The 22,899-nt window shown below is 38.7% G+C and overlaps 1 protein-coding gene and 1 long non-coding RNA gene across 3 annotated transcripts in view; one reads left to right on the top strand and one right to left on the bottom strand.

The window, feature by feature from the left end:
• Positions 1 to 22,057, top strand: part of LOC138446565 (uncharacterized) — a 38,404-nt gene extending 16,347 nt beyond the window's left edge. Inside the window, exon 3 of the long non-coding RNA XR_011259394.1 lies at positions 19,727 to 22,057. This is a non-coding gene — a long non-coding RNA (uncharacterized lncRNA). The remainder of the gene's footprint in view (positions 1 to 19,726) is intronic.
• The window catches only part of STARD13 (StAR related lipid transfer domain containing 13), a 505,433-nt gene that overhangs the window by 418,880 nt on the left and 63,654 nt on the right, over positions 1 to 22,899 (bottom strand). The window lies entirely within an intron of this gene.

Genomic DNA, 22,899 nt, shown 5'->3' with positions numbered 1-22,899 from the left:
GGTTTTAGAAAAGGCAGAGGAACCAGAGATCAAATTACCAACATCTGCTGGATCATTGAAAAAGCAAGAGAGTTCCAGAAAAACTATTTCTGCTTTATTGACTATGCCAAAGCCTTTGACTGTGTGGATCACAATAAACTGGAAAATTCTGAGAGAGATGGGAATACCAGACCACCTAACCTGCCTGTTGAGAAACCTATATGCAGGTTAGGAAGCAACAGTTAGAACTGGACATGGAACAACAGACTGGTTCCAAATAGGAAAAGGAGATCGTCAAGGCTGTATATTGTCACCCTGCTTATTTAACTTCTATGCAGAGTACATCATGAAAAAAGCTGTGCTGGAAGAAACACCAGCTGGAATCAAGATTGCCGGGAGAAATATCAATAACCTCAGATATGCAGATGACACCACCCTTATGGCAGAAAGTGAAGAGGAGCTAAAAAGCCTCTTGATGAAAGTGAAAGAGGAGAGCGAAAAAGTTGGCTTAAAGCTCAACATTCAGAAAACGAAGATCATGGCATCTGGTCCCATCACTTCATGGGAAATAGATGGGCAAACAGTGGAAACAGTGTTAAACTTCATTTTGGGGGATTCCAAAATCACTGCAGATGGTGATTGCAGCCATGAAATTAAAAGACAGTTACTCCTTGGAAGAAAAGTTATGACCAACCTAGGTAGCATATTCAAAAGCAGAGACATTACTTTGCCAACAAAGGTCCATCTAGTCAAGGTTATGGTTTTTCCTGTGGTCATGTATGGATGTGAGAGTTGGACTGTGAAGAAAGCTGAGCACCCAAGAATTGATGCTTTTGAACTGTGGTGTTGGAGAAGACTCTTGAGAGTCCCTTGGACTGCAAGGAGATCCAACCAGTCCATTGTGAAGGAGATCAGTCCTGGGATTTCTTTGGAGGGAATGATGCTGAAGCTGAAACTCCAGTACTTTGGCCACCTCATGGGAAGAGTTGACTCATTGGAAAAGACTCTGATGCTGGGAAGGATTCGGGGCAGGAGGAGAAGGGGATGACAGAGGATGAGGTAGCTGGATGGCATCACTGACTCAATGGACGTGAGTCTGAGTGAACTCCAGAAGTTGGTGATGGACAGGGAGGCCTGGCGTGCTGTGATTTTTGGGGTCCCAAAGAGTCGGACACGACGAGCGACTAAACTGAACTGAACTGAAGGCCTGGACATAATTTATAGAATTTGCATTTAGCTATATATTTATCCAAGGGAGATTTGTTAACATATTCCAAAAATATTTATTTATATATATACACACATTTATACATATTATGTATGTTTGTGTGTGTGTGTGTTTATCCACCTAGTGTTAATGAGTTGTTCCCTAATTACTATATGGTTGCTTTCATATATGTCTGTATAAAATTCAGAATAAACTGAAAAAGAAATACATTTAAGCTTTACTTTTGGACAGAATTATTCTAATGACTTATTAAGCTAAGGAATTGAGTTTTCCTATATATTTACCTTATCATTTTTTCAACTACGAATAACCATTACTGTGTTAATAGAAATCGTCTTAATAGAAATCACAGTTTTAACTGGGTAAGAGAAAATGAATGTGGGAACTTCCCTTTTGGTAAACAGCCATTCTGGTTTAACTGCTTGTAAATAGCACCAGGGACTAATAACTGAGTAAGAGTTAGTTTCTTGAGTTGTTGAATATATCAGAAAGCTCCTGAAAGACCTAAGAACCTCGGCTTCTAAGAATAAAAGAAAAAAACAAAAACTCATGCTTCATGTAAAAGCTCCTGGGTGAACAGATCAGGAACATAAGCTATCAGTAATACTAGCTTAACTATCTAAAGGACTTAGAAAAAGCAGCCTAGGATGGACAATCCAAAAAGGCTGCTGAAGCATCCAATGTGTCAGGTAAAGAGACAGTATCTGAAGGTAAAACAGCAGGTCTTCCCACCCAGCAGATCCCAAAGACAGTTTCTTATGAATCTTGATCTTCTCTGTTTGACAGAAGCATGCTTGCCTTTTCATCTCAGATCCTAATCCTCATTGTTGTGCATGCAAATAATCTGTTTTATATTGTTTAAAAAATCAGAAAAATCAGCTTATTTAGCATTAGGTCTAGAAATTTTACATATTGAAGGTGGGGAGAATATTAAGTTGTATACATAATATATTAAATGGCTGACTTAAATATATTAAATAATCTTATATATGATGTTATATCAACATTATTCTTTGTCAAAAAAGCAAGAAGAGCAGTGTAAGCTTTAGTGCTGCACCCCATTCATATCTCACTGGTAAAAGTGTAAAATGGTCAAATACTTTGAAGAACAGTTTGACAATATTAAATATGACCATGTGTGTATGTGTGCTAAGTCGCATCAGTCATGTTTGATTCTTTGCAACCCCATGGACTGTGTCTCATCAGGTGCCTCTGTCCATGGGATTGTCCAGGCAAGAATACTGAAACAGATTGCCATTTCCTCCTCCAGAGGATCTTTCAGACCCTGGGATCAAACCCATGTCTTGCATCTCCTGCATTGGCAGGTGGATCCTTTAGTACTAGCACCACCTGGGAAGCCCTAAATATGACTGTTCAGTTCAGTTCAGTTCAGTCTCTCAGTTGTGTCCAACTCTTTGCAACCTCATGGACTGCACCACACCAGGCTTTCCTGTCCATCACCAACTCCAGGAGTTTACTCAAACTCATGTCCATCAAATTGGTGATGCCATCCAACCATCTCATCCTCTGTTGTTCCCTTTTCCTGCCTTCAGTCTTTCCCAGCATCAGGGTCTTTTCCAGTGAGTCAGTTCTTCACATGAGGTGGTCCAGGTATTGGAGTTTCAGCTTCAGCATCAGTCCTTCCAATGACCGTAAAAATATATATAAATGTCATGACATGAGGAGCTCATAAGAAAAACACCATTTCCAGGAAGCCTTCCCTGAATCCCCTGTCTGGGCTGATTAGGTAAATTATTTATGATTAAAGAAGAGCTTATATTTAAAAATAGGAAGGCATTTTGAGGATTTAATACCTTTACATGATAATTATGTCATGAAGTTAGAGGAAAGCGGCATTAAATGAGAAAGTGAATAGAAGGCAATTTCAGCATATAGAGGTAGCATCTCAGTTAGAAGAGGAAGATTTTAAAAAAGCCTGCATCAGTCCAGAAATTATAATTACAGCAAGTATTTCATCACAAATTTAAAATTTAATGGATTTACATTATTTCACTTTTAAACTATAATATACAGTATGCATTATACCAATTATTTTTGTCCTGTATTTATTTTGGTTATGATAAAATGGGAACAGAATAAATAATCAACTAAACTTTGAGGCAGAAATATTAATTACTCTTCTTTATGTTAAAAATTTGCTATCCAAAGGAAAAAAACAAGCATGTGGCTGGTTTCTTCTAAGCACAAGTTTAATGTAAAGAATATTGTATTATTGGCTGTTTAAGCTAGGCCTCCCTCTAGCTGCATCGATAAAGAGATTAGTGAAAGAGTATGGGACAGGAAGTGACAGTCTCTAAAATCCAGCTACCTATTCTCAAGTGCATGTTATATTATTTGAGGATATGATTTTTCTATCAATTGGATGGTAATACCATTCATCTTGGCACAAAATAAACAAAATTTTGCATTGTATCAAGATACCAATAGATGATTTAAACTTATAGTTAATGTTACCAAGTTTATCTCCATATAAAAGCTTACTAATGACCTCTCCCCCACTTTTCTGAACCAGAGTATTATAATGTATTAAAAGGGAATGTAGAGGAGCCATACTTCAAACATTTATAAGAAGCATACCTATGTAATTATGTAACAACTCATCACTAAATGGATTACTTTTTCTTCACTTTCACCCTTATCTAATTTGTTTCCAAAATGTTTACTGAAATCTCTTCATGATGCATATCTTTCTTCCTTATTAGACTGTAGGCTGTCGAAGCTGTCAACTTAATTTAAGGGAATGATCCTGACTCAGATTCCTATAGAAGAGTTTCATAGAGGGGCAGCTGTGGGAAAACATAATCCCAGCTCTTCCTCCTCCTGCACTTTCAGAATCTGTTACTTCACACATACTGAGTCCTCCATTAAAAGCAAGGGTTATAAAGCCATGGTTGAAAAACAAAACATCATGCTAGGTTTTGTTCAGGATTTGTTTTGGAATTTTCTTTGAAGTTTTAATTGAAAGATGTTTAGAGACATGGCTAAGGGAGGATATGTAAATACTGTCTTCTACTGCTCCTGTGGTAGTAAATGATGTGCGCCCATTAGATGCTGCTGCTTAACATCATTCATGATGTTCCCCCAGGAGTCCAGAGATTTGGAGACATTGCACTGCACCTTGCTCTTGGTATCCCTAAGGAAGAATCCTTTGGTGGAGGTTCCAGTCCCCACAGATTGGCAGAATGTCTAGTCTGGTGTCTGATAGCTCCTTCTGTGCACTTTTTGAAGTTTCTGGGCATTTAACAGATACATAAGGGAAGACATCTGCTTCTCTCTGAAGAGCTCAGATTCCATTCTGATGAGTATTATGCATTAAGGAATGACAAGTTGAATTACCTTCATTTTTGGTTGGCTTGGCAATTAAAATTCACAGTGCATCCCGTCACAATTACCCAGGTGAGAAACTCTTCACAAAATGAACCAAATTCTTTCAACCCCTAAAATCTTTATCCCAAATTCAACTTATTTTAGGGTTATTTTGCTTTTGAGAATGAACAAAATTTCTAATGTGTTGGTAGTTAAAAATTAAGTGTGGTAGCTGTCTGTAGTGCTTATATCTTTCTGCATATTTTATATTATTTATTAGTTACACAAATCAGATATTGAGCTTGCTCCCCAGTCAGAGACCTGGGCTATGCTCCTTGTTTATACTGTACCACATTCTTACCCAGTGTTGTCAGCAGTAAGTTTGTGTTCAAGTTCACTAACTCTCAAACAGAAACTTGAACAGATTTTAATGCAGGGAGTGGTACGTTATACCCTTTCCCTCTTTTCATGAGAGAACGATGCTATGCAGGAGTCCAGAAATGAGACGTTACATGGTCTATAGCAAGTGCCTGCCAGCCACAGAAATAATCAGCTCACCTTTTGCAGTGTGACTGTGTTGTGAGAAGGGTAAAATTTAAGAAGACCTAGAAATATTATTCTTCTGGGAATTAAGAGCATGGGAGCTTATGAGAACAGGGAAGGTGAAAAACCCAGTGCATAGATGGTTGAAAAAGAAAATAACAAGAGGGAATATTAGACCAATGACTGGAGGGTCTTAAGTCAGCAGCCTGCTGGGATACCTCACAGCCTAGGAAATATTAATTTGACAGCATAAACAGATAAATTTTTATATATTTGCTCAAATAAGCAAAGTGAAATATCTCATTTTTGCTTCCCTTGCCTGCAGAGTAATATCCTAATCTTCAGTTTTCAGTTGTCCCTAGCTTATCTTTCTGGATGCTAGGTTTTCTTTCATATAATGCAACTTCTTCAAATGGCTCTGGGTTATAAACCGCTTCTTTAAATACCTTCTCTACTGTTTTCTATAATGTACTAAACGACCCAGGACATATATCCCATTTCTACATTATTGTAACAAAGAATCATGGCTTTGTAGCTTCTGTTCTTTATTCCTTTAGGTTGTCTCTATAGTGAAAAGTGATGGTTATGGGGGTTCCTGTTCTAATTACAAGAATAATCCAGGCTACTACAGCCCCAGTCAACCCTTCAGAAGCCTAAATAATGCATTTATGTAAGAAACAGCTCATTAACCATAAACGTTAAAAGTATAAAGTACACTGTGTATTATGTATAAAAAAAAGTGTTAACATTTACATTCACAAGTTGGTGATGGACAGGGAGGCCTGGCGTGTTGCGATTCATGGGGTCGCAAAGAGTTGGACACAACTGAGCGACTGAACTGAACTGACCTAAAGATTATAGAGTTCTCTGGGAAATGTGTGCTCAAGTGAGTATCTGCTACTGTACCTGCCAACCTATTTACTTATAAATCTTAAGTGAATGTCTGTGAGATCAGTACTTCATTGGATCCATGCTTTATATACACAGTAAGTCTTAAAGAAGAGTTTCCCAGGTGGTACTAGTGGTAAAGCATCTGCCTGCCAATGCACAAGATGCAGGAGACATGGATTCGATCCCTGAGTCATAAAGATGCCCTGGAGAAGGAAATGACACCCCTCACCAGGATTCTTGCCTGGAAAAGTCCATGGACAGAGGAGCCTGGCAGGCCACAGACCATGGGGCCACAAAGAGTCAGACACAACTGAGTGATTGGGCACAGAGCACAAGTCCTAAGGGGAGCTTACTAGTCAATTTAGTCTATTGAATAAATAATATGTATTTAAGAGTTTCAAAAAATACTTTGAGATGTATTTTATTTTTCTTTATTTTTCATAGTTTTTCTAGGGAGTTTTCTCTTTTGTCCCCTATAATAAAAATCATGTAGACAAAGTATCTATTCAAATTAGCAACTTTAGCCCCTTTTTCTAAGATAACACCAAATTAAATGGAAAATTCTGCCTCTTGATCCGTTGCCTATTTTTTTGCTTCATGGTCAGAATGCCCTGCAGTAGCACAACACAAAGAAAAAAAGAAAAACTTTGAAGGGATCTGAGCCTAGAAAGATTTTAGGTAGCACTTATCAAACAGCTACAAAAATATGTAACACCTTGTAGAATTTTTATATGAAAAAGAAAACCAACAGGATGAAAGGATTCTAATGCTAACTTTTGAACTAACATGAAATAAATTCAGTTTCATGGAATTACAAACCATTTCCACAGTTAAATAGATTACACTTAATTTTGGTTCACATTCTCCCCATCTAGTCTGGAAAAGCTTTGAAGGGAGGAACCCTACTTTATAAAAGATAAAGATACCAAATAATGAAATTAATTTATATATGTGGCAAATGGAAATCTGTCACATTATAATTATGCATCCTACAGTGTATCTTAAAGCAAGCAAGCAAAACAACACATACATGAGTTAATTCTACTCAGAAATAGCAATTTTATTTCACCAAAACAACAGGCTAAAGTCAGTTTTCCCCTGAGCCCTTTAGGAAAAAATAGAGTATTTATTCCACTATGAAAGTTACAAAACATTTACTAAAGTCCCCATAAGACTAGTGGCTGAAAAATCTGGCTGTCTTCATGTATGCAAAAACCCTTGGTTTTCCTGAAAGTCACTACATGTCTCTGATAACAATTACGGCAATAGATATTAAGGTTTTATTGGGCATGCTTTGAAGTAAATAGGTATTCTGAGCCATCTGGAGTAAAAGAAGATAATCTATGAATTGTGCGTTAAAAGAATATTAAATATAACTGAAGTAGATTGTTCTTTTATTATTTCAACTTAGGAAACTGAATTCAGAAAATACCTATATTTAGGACACCCTCTGGCCTGGCTTTTTACCTTTCTCTTAACCACCAGTGTCCTGGAACCCTGCTCTTAGGCATCTGTTTCCCAAAGCATATTGTATATAACATTGGTGGGCAAGAACAATAGTTTTATTATATATCTAATCACAAACTGGAATCAAGATTGCTGGGAAAAAACAACCTCAGATATGCACATGAAACAACTCAAATGGGAGAAAGTGAAGAACTAAAGAGCCTCTTGATGAGGGTGCAAGAGGAGAGTGAAAAAGCTGGCTTAAAACTCAACGTTCAAAAAACTAAGATGGCATCCGGTCCCATCACTTCGTGGCAAATAGAAGGGGAAAAGGTAGAGGCAGTTACAGATTTCCTTTGCTTGTGCTCTAAAATCATGTGGGATGGCGACTGCAGCCATGAAATTAGAAGATGACTGCTTCTTGGCAGGAAAACTATGACAAACCTAAACTGTGTTAAAAAACAAAGGTCCATATAGTCAAGGCTATGGTCTTTCCAGTAGTCACGTACTGTTGTGAGAGCTGGGCCATAAAGAAGGCAGAATGGCGAAGAACTGGTGCTTTCGAACTGTGGTATTGAAGACCCTTGAGAGTCCCTGGGACAGCAAGGAAATCAAACCAGTCAACCTTACAGGAAATCAACCCTGAATGCTCATTGGAGGGACTGATGCTGAAGCTGAAACTTGAATGCTTTGGCCACAGCAACTCATTGGAAAAGACTCTGATGCTGGGCAAGATTGAAGGCAAAAGGAAAAGAGGGATGAGATGGTTGGATGGCATCAGTGATGCAAAGGTCATGAACTTGAGCAAACTGCAGGAGATGGTGAGTGACAGGGAGGCCTGGTCTGCTGCAGTTCATGGGGTTGTGAAGAGTCGGACACTACCTGATGACTGCATAACAACAAAATATGCCTTAAGTAACAAACTTCAACACAGCTTGATGAGATTTGGTTGAATCTTTTTCTTTGAAAGGCATTTATAAAAAGCATTCTTAGTGATTTTATTATCTTTTAATGAAACCGTGTCAGACTTTATTTTTTGGGCTCCAAAATCACTGCAGATGGTGACTGCAGCCATGAAATTAAAAGACGCTTACTCCTTGGAAGAAAAGTTATGACCAACCTAGATAGCATATTGAAAAGCAAAGATGTTGCTTTGTCAACAAAGGTCCGTCTAGTCAAGGCTATAGTTTTTCCAGTAGTCATGTATGGATGTGAGAGTTCGACTGAAGAAAGCTGAGTCCTGAGGAATTGATGCTTCTGAACTGTGGTGTTGGAGAAGACTCTTGAGAGTCCCTTGGACTGCAAGGAGATCCAACCAGTCCATTCTAAAGGAGATCAACCCTCGGTGTTCTTTGGAAGAAATGATGCTAAAGCTGAAACTCCAGTACTTTGGCCACCTCATGCGAAGAGTTGACTCACTGGAAAAGACTCTGATGCTGGGAGGGATTGGGGGCAGGAGGAGAAGGGGATGATAAAGGATGAGATAGCTGGATGGCATCACCGACTCGATGGACATGAGTTTGAGTGAACTCCGGGAGTTGGTGATGGACAGAGAGGCCTGGCGTGCTGCAAATCATGGGGTTGCAAAGAGTCAGACATGACTGAGTGACTGAACTGAACTGAACTGAACTGAATGCTTTAATAGCTAACTTGAAACCATTAGCTGTCTGATGGCATCTAGATGTACTGATCTTTAAATTAGTTCTTTCAAGTTCTTACTTCAGTTCAGTTGCTCAGTCATGTCTGACATTTTGCCACCCCATGGACTGAAAGACGCTAGGCTTCCCTGTCCATCACCAACTCCCGGAGCTTGCTCAGAATCATGTCCATTGAGTCGGTGATACCATCCAACCATCTCATCCTCTGTCATCCCCTTCTCCTCCTGCCTTTAGTCTTTCCCAGCATCAGGGTCTTTTCCTGTAAGTCAGTTTTTTGCATCAGGTGGCCAAAGGATTGGAGCTTCAGCTTCATCATCAATCCTTCCAATGAATATTCAGGACCAATTTCCTTTAGGATTGACTGATCTCCTTGTTGTCCAAGGGACTCTCAAAAGTCTTCTCTAATACTGCACTTTGAAAGCTTCCAAGTTCTATTATTCAGTAAAGGTAACACCCAGCATCTCTGAAGGATTTCACATTTTACAAAAGTCCTTTCAAATACATTTTATCATTAATCCTTATCATGGTCCTGACTAGTATGCATAATTATTTCCATTTCTTTAATTGCAGACACTGATTCTTGATTACCTGATTTGCATAAAGTATGACAAGTGTATGCAGCACAGACCTTGGATTCAGACTAAACTGAACCAAGTCCACCTACAGGATATTTGGTCATGACACTGGCAGTCATGATGGTGACAGCCTCTACTCTGTGGAAAAATAAGCTCAGAGTAAGGTCGGCAGAGATCTCTTCAAGAAAATTAGACGTACCAAGGGAACATTTCATGCAGATATGGGCACAATAAAGGACAGAAACGGTATGGACCTAACAGAAGCAGAAGATACTAAAAAGAGGTGGCAAGAATACACAGAAAAACTATACAAAAAAGATCTTCATGACCCAGATAATCATGATGGTGTGATCACCAACCAAGAGCTAGACGTCCTGGAATGTGAAGTCAAGTGGGCCTTAGGAAGCATCACTATGAACAAAGCTAGTGGAGGTAATCAAACTCCAGTTGAACTCTTTCAAATCCTAAAGGATGATGATGTGAAAGTGCTGCATGCAATATGCCAGCAAATTTGGAAAACTCAGCAGTGGCCACAGGACTAGAAAAGGTCAGTTTTCATTCCAGTCCCAAAGAAAGGCAATGCCAAAGAATGCTCAAATTGTTTCACAATTGCACTTATCTCACACACTAGTAAAGTAATGCTCAAAATTCTCCAAACCAGGCTTCAATAGTACGTGAACCGTGAACTTCCAGATGTTCAAACTGGATTTAGAAAAGGCAGAAGAATCAGAGATCAAATTTCCAACATCCACTGGATCATCAAAAAAGCAAGAGAGTTCCAGAAAAACATTTACTTCTGCTTTATTGACTATGCCAAAGCCTTTGACTGTGGATCACAACAAACTGGAAAAATCCTCAAGAGATGGGAATACCAGACCACCTTACCTGCCTCCTGAGAAATCTGTATGCAGCTCAAGAAGGAACAGTTAGAACTGGGCATGGAACAAAAGAATGGTTCCAAATTGGCACCAGTATGTCAAGGAAAGGAAAAGGAGTACGGGAAGGAGTACGTCAAGGCTGTATATTGGCACCCTGCTTATTTAACTTATATGCAGAGTACATCATGAGAAATGCTGGGCTGGATGAAGCAAAAACTGGAATTAAGATTAACAGGAGACATGTCAATAACCTCAGATATGCAGATGACACCACCCTCATGGCAGAAAGCGAAGAACTAAAGAGCCTCTTGATGAGAGTGAAAGAGGAGATTGAAAAAGTTGGCTTAAAACTCAACATTCAGAAAACTAAGATCATGGTATCTAGTCCCATCTCTCCATGGCAAATGGAAGGGGAAACTGAGAGAATTTATTTTGGGAGCTCCAAAATCACTGCATGGTAACTGCAGCCATGAAATTAAAAGATGCTTGCTCCTCAGAAGAAAGGTCATCACCAACCTAGACAGCATAATAAAAAGCAGAGACATTACTTTGCTGACAAAGATCCATCTAGTCAATGCTATGGTTTTTCCAGTAGTCATGTATGGATGTGGAAGTTGGACTGTAAAGAAAGCTGAGCACTGAAGAACTGATGCTTTTAAACTGGTGTTGGAGAAGACTCTTGAGAGTCCCTTGGACTGCAAGGAAAACCAACCAGTCCATCCTAAAGGAAATCAGTCCTGAATATTCATTGGGAGGACTGATGCTAAAGCTGAAACTCCAATACTTTGGCCACCTGATGCGAAGAACTGACTCATTTGAGAAGACCCTGATGCTGGGAAAGATTGAAGGCAGGAGGAGAAAGGGATGACAGAGGATGAGATGGTTGAATGGCATCACCGACTCAATGGGCATGAGTTTGAGTAAACTCTGGGAGTTGGCGATGGACAGGGAGGCCTGGTGTGTTGGAGTCCATGGGGTCGCAAAGAGTCGGATATGACTGAGCAACTGAACTAAACTGAACTTAAGATGGGCTTTCAGTTTTTAAAAGGTTTTTCCCTCATAAATACTACATTATGAAATATCAGCTGTTTAATATTGTTGTACTTAAAAAATCAAGAGGCTCATCAGGTATGAGAAGAGAAGGAGTCTGTGTGTTTTCCTGTATCTAAATTTTACCTGAATAAAACAAGAAGAAAATTATTAATAACCAATAATGCAATGAAGCAAAAGGATATAAATCACAATTATTGATAATAACATAAGCTCCAGAGTAGAGAACCCAGAAAAGACCCACACAGATTTAATCAACTGATCTTTGACAAGGGAACACAAGCAATTCAATGGAGAAATGATAATCTTCTCAACAAATGGTGCTGGAACAATTGGACATCTGCATGGAAAAAATATATAAATCTAGAAATAGACTTTACAGCTTTTGCATAATTAACTCAAGAAGGATCATAGACATAAATTTAAAACACAGAACTATAAAACTCCTAGAGGGTAACATATAAGACAATCTATATGACCTTGAGTTGGATGATGACTTTTTAGACATAACACCAAAAGCACAATCCAGGAAAAAAATAGGTAAAAATTCAGAACTTCTGCTCTGTGAATGACACTGTTAAAGAGAATGAAAAGATAAGCTAACAACAACTTGAAAAATATATGATGAAAGACTGATATTTAAAATAGAGAACCTTAGTGTGCAACAGTAAGAAAACAACCCAATTTTAAAATGTCCAAAGAACTTGGACACCAAAGAAAATATACCTTGACAAATTTTCATAAATATATGAAAAGATACCCAACATTATCTTCCAAGGGGATCACAAATTAAGCCAACGATGACATGCAACTACATACCTGTTAGAATGGCTAAAATTCAGAAGTATTGACAGTACTAAATGGTGGTGAGGATATGAAGAAAGAAGAACTCTTTTCCATTAATGATGAGAATGCAAAATGGTAAAGCTTTGGAAGATAGTTTGACGATTTCTTACAAAATGAAACATACTGTTACGATATAATCTTGCAGTTGTGCTCCTCAATGTTTACCCCAGATGGAAAACTTATGTCCACACAGAAATCTGCATGCAAATGTTTATTTCAGCTTTGTTTGTAATTGCCAAAACTTGGAAGCAACCAAGATATACTTTAGAAGGTGAATGAAATAAGCTGTGGTGCATCCAGACAATGGAATATTATACAGCATTTAAAAGAAATGAGCTACCAAGTCATAAAAAGACATGGAGGAAACATATATGTAGTGCCAAAGGGAAAGAAGGTAATTTGAGAAGGCTACATACATCCTGGAAAAAAAACAATGGAGACAAATGAAAAGATAAGTGATTGCCAGGAATTCTGGGGGAAAGATAGAGCCATGAATTGGTGGAGCACAGGGGATTTTCAGAGCAGTCAAACTATTCTGTATGACACTATAATGCAAATATATATCATGAAATTTTTGCCAAAATCCATAGAATGTACGACAGAAAGAGTGAACTCTAATGTAAACTGTGGATTTCAATTAATGTGTTAATAGTGACTGATCAATTGCAACAAATGCACCACATTAATGAAAGATGTTGATGATAGGGGAAATAGTGTTGGGATAGGGAAAGAGGGAGACATGGGGTATTTGGGAATGCTGTCCTTTCCACACAGTTTTTCTGTAAACCTAAAATTGGACTAAAAATAAAGCCTATTAATTTAAAAATGCATTTTAAAAACCACATGTAAACCCCCCCCCCAAAAAAAAGAACTCTGTATTTATAAAAAAATGTGAAGGAGGTAGATGAGTCGTACTAATCAAAGGAAATCAGTTTGATTCAAGGCCAGTATGGCCCCACTTTGTACCTCCAGAAGCAAGATAGACTGTTGTTATCATGACCTTAGAATTAGAAAATACACACACACACACACACACACACACACACGTATAAAATGTCCAACTCCCAGGGGAATACAAAAATTATCAAAACTATCATAATTGAATGAATACGACTTAAGCCCAACTCTTAAGCTCAACTTTAATATTCATTCAAAAATTACAATTGCAGTGGCCTTAAGGAAATATTAATGTTCTCCTGTTTAATTTTGAACTTGCTAACCAAGTTTAAATAAGTTAGAATTTGATTTCTTAAAATACATCATAAACAAGTGAGAAAATTTTCTAGACAATTTTTAAATTAGCTTTTTCCTCATGCCCATTTTCCCTGTAATTTAGCTTTTGAGAACAGAAGGCTATTTGTTAGATTATTTCAGTATTTATCACTCTTTCATTAGAATTCCCATCCCAAAATATAATGATTATAGAAAAAATTCTCTGAGGATAGTTACCAGAGCTTTCCCCACCGTAATCCTGTAGGATTTGAAAAAAATTTGAAAGATGTTCTAATCAGTGTATTTTTAGGATATTGTTGGACTCCCAGTGGACCCAAGATCAACTCTATAGCTGTTTTGGTAGTTAGTTATTGTAATACGGTAACCCTGTAACAGATTACATAAAAACAAAAGTTTACCAACAATATCCTTTTGAATTTGTTAGGTCTCAGTGAGACTTTTATTTCTGTTTCATTGTTAAGGTATTTCAGTTGATATACTTTTCATCCCATTTTACATATACAGTACATAATTTCAAACCATGAACATTTATAATACCAAAGTAACTGACTTATGGAAGGAGGAATTTATTATTAATTAACTCAGAAGGAATTAATTATTTTTAAAGCTACAGTACTTCATTGTAAAGATAATAACATTGAAAATGAATGATTTGACGAATAACTGCATTTGATTACAACAGTGCTAGGCACATACATATAAATAGGTAATTGAAGAATGGACGACTGAGTGAGTGAACAAATATGTACTCCTAAATAGGAGCAGCCGAGAGGAGCTATCCCACATCCAAGGTCAGGGGCAGCAGCCGAGAGGAGCTATCCCACATCCAAGGTCAGGGGCAGCAGCCGAGAGGAGCTATCCCACATCCAAGGTCAGGGACAGCAGCCGAGAGGAGCTACCCCACTCTCAAGTTCAAGGGTGGTGACGGAGAGGAGCTACCCCATGTCCAAGGTAAGGAGCAGTGGCTGCACTTTGCTGGAGCAGCTGTGAAGAGATACACCACGTCCAAGGTAAGAGAAACCCAAATAAGATGGTAGCGCTGAGAGAGGGCATCAGAGGGCAGACAGACTGAAACCACAATCATAGACAACTAGCCAGTCTGATCACATGGACCATAGCTGTCTAAATCAATGAAACTAAGCCATGCTATGTGGGGCCACCCAAGACAGACGGGTCATGGTGGAGAGGTCTGAAAGAATATGGTCCACTGGAGAAGGAATGGCAAACCACTTCAGTATTCTTGCCTTGAGAACCCCATGAACAGCATGAAAAGGCAAAATGATAGGACACTGAAAGGTGAATTCCCCAGGTCAGGAGGTGCCCAATATGCTACTGGAGATCAGTAGAGAAATAACTCCAGAAAAAATGAAGGGATGGAGCCAAAGCAAAAACAACACCCAGCTGTGGATGTGAGTGGTGTCAGAAGCAAGGTCCAATGCTGTAAAGAGCAATATTGCATAGGAACCAGGAATGTTAGGTCCATGAATCAAGGCAAATTGGAAGTGGTCAAACAGGAGATGGCAAGGGTGAACATCAACACTCTAGGAATCAGCAAACTAAGATGGACTGGAATGGATGAATTTAACTCAGGTGACCATTGTATCTACTACTGTGGGTAGGAATCCCTTAGAAGAAATGGAATAGCCATCATGGTCAGCAAAAGAGTCAAATGCAGAACTTGGATGCAATCTCAAAAACGACAGAATGATCTCTGTTCATTTCCAAGGCAAACCATTCAATATTACGGTAATCCAAGCCTATGCCCCAACCAGTAATGCTGAAGAAGCTGAAGTTGAACGGTTCTATGAAGACCTACAAGACCTTTTAGAACTAACACTAAAAAAAGATGTCCTTTATCATTATAGGGGACTGGGATGCAAAAGTAGGAAGTCAAGAACACCTGGAGTAACAGGCAGATTTGGCCTTGGAGTACAGAATGAGCAGGGCAAAGGCTAATAGAGTTTTGTCAAGAGGATGCACTGGTCATAGCAAACACCTTCTTCCAAAAACACAGGAGACTCTACACATGGACATCACCAGATGGTCAACACTGAAATCAGACTGATTATATTCTTTGCAGCCAAAGATGGAGAAGCTCTATACAGTCAGACAAGACCAGGAGCCGACTGTGGCTGGGATCATAATTGCCAAATTCAGACTTAAATTGAAGAAAGTAGGGAAAACCACTAGACCATTCAGGTATGACCTAAATCAAATCCCTTATGATTACACATATTATATCATACCTATCAAATCCTTATATGATTATGTGGAAGTGACAAGTAGATTTAAGGGACTAGATCTGATAGATAGAGTGCCTGATGAACTATGGACAGAAGTTCATGACATTGTACAGGAAACAGGGTTCAAGAACATCCCCAAGAAAAAGAAATGCAAAAAAGCAAAGTGGCTGTCTGAGGAGGCCTTACAAATAGCTGTGAAAAGAAGAGAAGCAAAAAGCAAAGGAGAAAAGGAAAGATATAAGCATCTGAATGCAGAGTTCCAAAGAATAGCAAGAAGAGATAAGAAAGCCTTCCTCAGCGATCAATGTAAAGAAATAGAGGAAAACAACAGAATGGGAAAGACTAGAGATCTCTTCAAGAAAATTTAGAGATACCAAGGGAACATTTCATGCAAAGATGGGCTTGATAAAGGACAGAAATGGTACGGGCCTAACAGAAGCAGAAGATATTAAGAAGAGGTGGCGAGAATACACAGAAAAACTATACAAAAAAGATCCTCACGACCAAGATAATCCCAAAGGTGTGATCACTCACCTAGAGCCAAACATCCTGGAATGTGAAGTCAAATGGGCCTTAAAAAGCATCACTACAAACAAAGCTAATGGAGATAATAGGATTCCAGTTGAGCTATTTCAAATCCGAAAAGATGATGCTGTGAAAGTGCTGCACTCAATATGCCAGCAAATTTGGAAAACTCAGCAGTGGCCACAGGACTGGAAAGGGTCAGTTTTCATTCCAATCCCAAAGAAAGGCAATGCCAAAGAATGCTCAAACTACCGCACCATTGCACTCACCTCACACACTAGTAAAGTAATGCTCAAAATTCTCCAAGCCAGGCTTCAGCAATATGTGAACGACGGACTTCCAGATGTTCAAGCTGGTTTTAGAAAAAGCAGAGGAACCAGAGATCAAATTGCCAACATCTGCTGGATCATGGAAAAAGCAAGAGAGTTCCAGAAAAACATCTACTTCTGCTTTATTGACTATGCCAATTCCGTTGACTGTGTGGATCAGAAAAAACTGTGGAAAATTCTGAAAGAGATGGAAATACCAGACCACCTGACCTGTGTCTTGAGAAACCTGTATACAGGTCAGGAAGCAACAGTTAGACCTGGACATGGAAGAACAGACTGGTTCCAAATAGGAAAAGGAGTATGTCAAGGCTGTATATTGTCACCCTGCTTATTTATCTTCTATGCAGAGTACAACATGAGAAATGCTGGGCTGGAAGAAGCACAAGCTGGAATCAAGATTGCCAGGAGAAATATCAATAACCTCAGATATGCAGATGACACCACCCTTATGGCAGAAAGTGAAGACTAAAGAGCCTCTTGAATAAAGTGAAAGAGGAGAGTGAAAAAGTTGGCTTAAAGCTCAACATACAGAAAATGAAGATCATGGCATCTGGTCCCATCACTTCACGGGAAATAGATGTGAAACAGTGGCTGACTTTATATTTTTGGGCTCCAAGATCACTGCAGATAGCAATTGCATCCATGAAATTAAAAGACTTACTCCTCGGAAGGGAAGTTATGACCAACCTAGGAAGCATGTTAAAAAGCAGAGATACTACTTGCCAAAAAAGGTCCATCTAGTCAAGGCTATGGTTTTTCCAGTAGTCATGTATGGATATGAGAGTTGGACTATAAGGAAAGCTGAGTGCCAAAGAATTGATGCTTTTGAACTGTGGTGTTGAAGAAGACTCTTGAGAGTCCCTTGGACTGCAAAGAGATCCAACCAGTCCATCCTAAAGGAAATCAGTCCTGGGTGTTCATTGTTAAAGCTGAAACTCCAATATTTTGGCCACCTGATGTGAAGAGCTGACTCATTTGAGAAGACCCTGATGCTGGGAAAGATTGAAGGCAGGAGGAGAAGGGTATGACAGGTAATGAGATGATTGGATGGCATCACCAACTCAATGGACATGAGTTTGGGTAAACTCTGGGAATTGGTGATGGACAGGGAGGCCTGGCGTGCTCTGGATCATGGGGTCACAAAGAGTCAGAACGACTGAGCGACTGAATTGAACTGAACTGAAACTTAACAAAACAAGGGGAGATTACTGACATTTATTGAGTATCTACTAGGCAGCGGCATTCTTTGTACATTATCATGAAACACCACAGACAATTCTCATACAAGCAATTAAAGATGAGAAAACGGAGACCAAGACAGGTTAAGCAGATTGTTCAAGGTTACACAGCTATTAAATAGCAAGGTGGAAAGCAAACTTGGAAGTTTTTTGACCCATATTCTCATATTTTATTTGTCCTATATTGCCTTAGAGAGTTGACTATGGAGATGTGAACATTTATGAGTGAATGAATTATGAATTTATGAATGAATGAATGAGCATTTATGAATTCTCAAATATCGGTTAAAAAAAGCCTTTTCTTCAAGGTTTTACCTCTGCTCTTTGCCCAGTAAAAATAGTTTGAATTAAGAATATGCTAACTGTACATAATCTCAGAGAGCCCTGACTTCTCTCTGGTTCCACACAGCATATGGATGCCAATGTCCAGAGTGCCCTGAGATGGGCCCCCAGCCTAACTTCTTTCTAACTAAGCTATGAGAAAGAATTTCATTTTCAAAGAGAAACTTGTTAACCTACATCTATTTCTAGTTGATGTAAAACAAGAACTGGAATCACGTTTCTCATATCTCTAACCTAGTTTCAGCCTCCACCAATTCAAACTTTTCCTGGAAAGGTCAGTATAGTGGGGATGAGCAGAGACTTTTTTCAGCATCACCTCCTCTAATCCACTCCTTTTTGCCCTGAGGGTTTTCTGTGAACTCTATTTTGAGATGACTTTCAAATTTCATTAATTTCATAGACCTACTGACACCAGAAAGATTGTTTCAGTTGCTTTGTGTTTTCTTTTGCTACTTGAAGTCAATAGAATTTACTTTAGAAAAACTGTCACTGTTCAGTTCAGTCGCTCAGTCGTGTCGACTCTTTGCGACACCATGAATCGCAGCACGCCAGGCCTCCCTGTCCATCACCAACCCCCAGAGTTCAGACTCAACGTTCATCGAGTCAGTGATGCCATCCAGCCATCTCATCCTCGGTTGTCCCCTTCTCCTCCTGCCCCCAATCCCTCCCAGCATCAGAGTCTTTTGCAATGAGTCAACTCTTCGCATGAGGTGGCCAAAGTACTGGAGTTTCAGCTTTAGCATCATTCCTTCCAAAGAAATCCCAGGGCTGATCTCCTTTAGAATGGACTGGTTGGAACTCCTTGCCGTCCAAGGGACTCTCAAGAGTCTTCTCCAACACCACAGTTCAAAAGCATCAATTCTTCGGGACTCAGCTTTCTTCACAGTCCAACTCTCACATCCATACATGACCACTGGAAAAACCATAGCCTTGACTAGACAGACCTTTGTTGGAACTGTTAGTCAACTTTAATGATTCATAAACCTAGTGATAGTCACAGATCTATTATAATCCAAATGGGCACATGGAAACAAACATTATTATTGGTGTGAACCTTTGAACCCCGACTAACTCATATGCATTAAGAGTTGACATTATGTGAAGGAATTATCAATGGAAAGAATGTCCTACCAAAGATACTCTAGCTGACATTCACATTTAGGACCAAAATGTGCCTTATTTCCCACATTTCTTTCAGCACTGGGTGCTTAAGTTGCTTCTTAGTCTTTGCACAGCTTTATTTCAGACTTTTGATGGCTCTAATTGTTGAGTTTGTCCTTCCCTTACATTTTGACAGACAGGCTTTTCTCTGTTTTTATACTTCAGCATCAATCAACCCCTAACCGTGATAAATAATAACCTTGTATGCTCTTTGTTCTCTTTCCTGATGTTTAGGAAAAGGCACCATTAACCCTTGACGTCCAAGAAAATACACCAATGCATCTATTTCCCTGTTCCAGCCCCACTACAGTGAATTTCAGCAACTTACATCTTCAAAGCATATGCCACTGTACCTAAATGTAGATTAATAAAATGTGGCACATTCATAGGATGGAAGATTATTTCACCTTAAAATGAATGAAAGTCTGGTATACACTGCACAGTGGATGAACCTTGAAGACATCATACTAAATGAAATAAGCCTGACTCAAAAGGACTAATACTGTAGGATTCCAATTATATGAGGTACTTGGGTGACCAGATTCATAGAGAGAGAAGATAAAATGGTGATTGGAGGAACAGAGTGAAGGAGCTAGTGTTAAATGAGTACGGTTTCAGTTTGGGAAGATAAAAAATGTTTAGAAATGAGTGGTGGTGATGGCTGCACAATAATGTGAATGTATTTAATGCTACAAACTGTACACCTAAAAATGGTTGACATGGTAAATTTTCTGTTGTATTCACCACAATAAAAAGTAAAAACTTGAAAAAAACAAAAATACAACTGGAAATGACTAAAGAAATTTAAGAATGTATATTTAAGAAAAGCACTTGTTATTCAGTCAATACTCTATTTTTTAAAAGATAAGAAAAGGAAGAGATTAACCTATTAAACCTTATTTTAATAGGTCAGAAGTGAGACCACAAGCGGTTAAAATTCTGAGTTAAGAAAACAATGTCAGAGCTGCAACTTGAACTACAGAACTAGAACAGCTTCAACTACAACTGTGACTCCCCAAACTAGAACCTTTCTATTCCCACAGAATCAATTCCCTTTCTTTTTGTAATAGTTGATATTTTTGATACATAGTCCTTAGAATAAAGGAGGGATGGGTAAAACTTCTAGCAAATATATTAGCAGGTTTCCTTAGTATTGCATTACTTACAGCTGGATAATATTCCCAAATATGCTGACCTCTTTTGATAGTCAGAATAAGGCATGTTGACCAACATGCCATTTAGTGGAATAGCCAGATGTTAGATGAGCACACAGACCAGTTATCTGGTCCTTTTAGTCTTGTTAATTAATTGGTAAATCAGACACCCAAAGTTATGCAACATATTTTGGTGAGGGATGGCCACAGTGTACTTATGAACGTAATGTATGAATTCTAACATGTGCATTGACCTCTGAGGGAATTTCCCCTCTCCCATCCTACCTTGGGTGAATTTGCTCTGACATGAGTTTTTCACTTGAGAATTCTGTCAGTCACCCAGAATTTGTGCTTGTGACAACAGTGATGCTCTCTACTTCTCCCTATTTGATTAATTTTCATATGATATCAAACACGTTCCTTGTAGTTAAAATCTTGCAGCACTAGAGTCTTCATCTGACTCTTGATCATCAGTAATAGAGTTATATAAAACTTCCATGTCCAGAAGCCAGGCCATCATGTGAATTGCTTTATCATCCTGTCTCTAATCCTAACAGCCCTGCAAAATGGGCTGGATTATTTTCATTTTGAAGATTATAAAACACTCAGATTAAAATGGTTTTATCTGGTTCCTTATAAACAACTACCTACATACCCTTGAATTCTTCTCCTTCTCACTCATTATAGTCATTGGTGGTTCTTAAACATTTCTTTAGTGCTCCTAATTCCCAGTTATCATTCAGATCTTTTCTCTACACTACACCTTCCTAGACTAGTGCTTCTCAAATTTTAATATGAACCTGTAGTATTACCTACATATCTGGCTAAAATGAAGATTTTGATTCAGTAGGTCTAGGGTGGAACCTGAAATCTTGCCTGTCTAATGTTTTTTCAGATGCTGCCAATGAGACTGATGCTCGAATCATAGCTTGAGAAGCAAGATTCTAAAGCTGTGCTTCTCAGTATGGAAGCCTTTAACTACATATGGCTGTCAAGCATTTGCAGTGTGCTAGTCTGAAGTGATCACTTCGTGTGTGTGTGCTCAGTCATGTCTGACTGTTTGCGACCCTATGTACTATAGACCCCCAGGCTCCTCTGTCCGTGGAATTTTCCAGACAAGAATATTAGAGTGGTTTACTATTTACTTCTTCAGGGGATCTTCCTGACCTAGGGACTAAACTTGCATCTTCTGCATTGCAGGCAGATTCTTTACCACTGAGCAATCAGGGAAACCCAGTCTGAACTGAGATATGCAGCAAATGTACACACTGGATTTTGAAGACTTAGTCTAAAACAATGTGTGTAAAATATCTAATTTATATTGATTGCATGTTAAAATACTTTGAACATGTTGGGTTAAATATAATGCATTATTAAAATCAACATTGCCCATTTCTCTTTTCCTTTTAAATTGACTACTAGAATATTTAAATTTGCACATGTGGCTCGTGTCTTTCCATTGAACAACGCTGCTGTAGAGAATCCTGAATCTCCTCCACTCATTCAAATATCACTTCTCTAAGACCTGGATCAAGTAACTTTCCTCTAATGTTTTCCTTAAGTTCTCACCTCAGGTGACCTCTCCTACTCTTCTAGCTCCCATAGCCCATTTGTCATTTAGCACACATTGCCTTGTATTGCCTATATCATACTGGCTAGGCAGTGAGTTCCTGAAATTCCAAGCTTATATATCATTATTTATTATATTAGATTGTATCTTATTCCTCTTTGCTTTGACAAAGGTAGAAAAGAACCTACCTTCTAAAGATTCTCAGTGCTGGCTGCTGAATAAATTAGCCCTAAAAATCTTCTGTGACTTTTTATGTCTCAAACTGGTTAGCACTATGCAATTGAAAAAGAAAGGCCTAAATTAAGGTGTGGATCAGTCCCAGCCAACCTCAGTGCAATGATCACTGTGTTCTTGGGGCTGCCTGACCTGCTGTCCTCTCTGCTAAGAGAATTCTTGATAACTGTAATAGAAACCTAATCAAAACATAATTAGGAAGGCAAACTACTGTAAAAAGCCATCATATAATGCATTCCAACAAGAGATTGGGGGATTATCTGCACCATTGGTTTCCTCCTTTAGGATAATTAAATGTTGATTGAAAGAAAATTGCTTAAAAATAAAGAAGGTGACTGCTTCTCTTCAGTATGATTGTCGTAATTGAAATGAGGAATTTGAGAAGGCCCTTGGCTAGAAGTAAGGGGCATATTCCAAATGTTATGTCAGTTAGGATTTAAGAAGCATTT

The sequence above is a fragment of the Ovis canadensis genome, chromosome 10 (assembly GCF_042477335.2).
Source record: "Ovis canadensis isolate MfBH-ARS-UI-01 breed Bighorn chromosome 10, ARS-UI_OviCan_v2, whole genome shotgun sequence".
Classification (NCBI taxonomy): Eukaryota; Metazoa; Chordata; class Mammalia; order Artiodactyla; family Bovidae; genus Ovis; species Ovis canadensis.
Note: the sequence above shows the minus strand (reverse complement) of the source record. Positions and strands in the feature narration are given on the sequence as shown.